Genomic DNA, 1,169 nt, shown 5'->3' with positions numbered 1-1,169 from the left:
TGTAGGATATATTTTTGTTGATGAACAACATATTGCTTTCACCTAGAATGTCAAGAATCCTAGGTAGTTAGAATCCTTCTATGTATGTTCACTTACTCTCAAATGCTTGTTATTGTGTTTTGATTAGTTGTTCTTTAAGCAGACAACTAATGCTTGCCTTGATTTAGTGATTGGAGTTAAATTATCCACTTAAAGAAGCTGAAAAAAAAAAGTGCAATAGCTAACATGCTAGTATGGGTTGAGTGGTGAATTCTCAAGCCCTAGTTACCCTCTACCAAACATCCAATCACTTCTTTGCTTTCAAAAAAAAAAAACTTCAACTGTTATTTGCTAAAATCACCCAACTGTTATCTGCTCTTGCTTCACTGTCCATTATTCATCTTGCCTCACTGTCAGTTGCTGTTGCTTCAACTGTCAGTGTTGAACTTGCTTCAACTGTCACTTTTGTTGTTCTTGTTTAAAGTCTCATGATTAGTAATCTGCCCTGGTTAGTGTAATCAGTTAGAAATTGGTTACAATAAGAAAAATAGCACTTGCACCCCCTTGTCCCTGTGGAACTGACCTGTGCTTGCCCTGTGTTGCTTGCCGACACTGTGCACTTGCAGTTAGAATTTTTAGGATCATTTCTAGTCCTACCAAGTTTTTGGCGCCGCTGCCGGGGATTCGGTTGCGGCGCAATTGCTCTTTCTTTCTTTTGGGTTGTTACTGAACTCTGCTTGCTGTAACTCCTATGCTTGCTTGCTGATTTTGCTTGCTGTAACTCCTGTTGAGTTGTTGCTAAGTCTGCCACTGAACTGCTGCTGCTGCCTGAAATCTGCTGTGGTGCTGTGGTGCTGTTGAAAATCTGCTGCTGTTGCTAAGCCTGCTATTGAACTGGGCTGCCAACTGCTGGGCTCTGCCTTCTACTGGTGGGCTTCTGAACCCACAACTGTTGCTGGGCTTGGAAGAGTTGCTACTTAGGACGACCCAAAGCCCAACTGGGCTTTTGCAACTAAAACTGAACAGCTGGGCTGTGCTATTCAGGTAAGCCTAACCCATGAGCTAACCCAACTGGGCCTCATTAAATTCATTTGGGCTTGTATTTAAGTATTTATATTTGGGCTTGTAATAATTTTTATTTTAGTTTTCTTTTTATTTGGGCCTGTAATAATTTTTAATTTTCTTTTTTT

Source organism: Papaver somniferum, chromosome 8, assembly GCF_003573695.1.
Source record: "Papaver somniferum cultivar HN1 chromosome 8, ASM357369v1, whole genome shotgun sequence".
Lineage (NCBI taxonomy): Eukaryota > Viridiplantae > Streptophyta > Magnoliopsida > Ranunculales > Papaveraceae > Papaver > Papaver somniferum.
The sequence above is the reverse complement of the archived record's forward strand: the minus strand, read 5'-3'. Positions refer to the sequence as shown.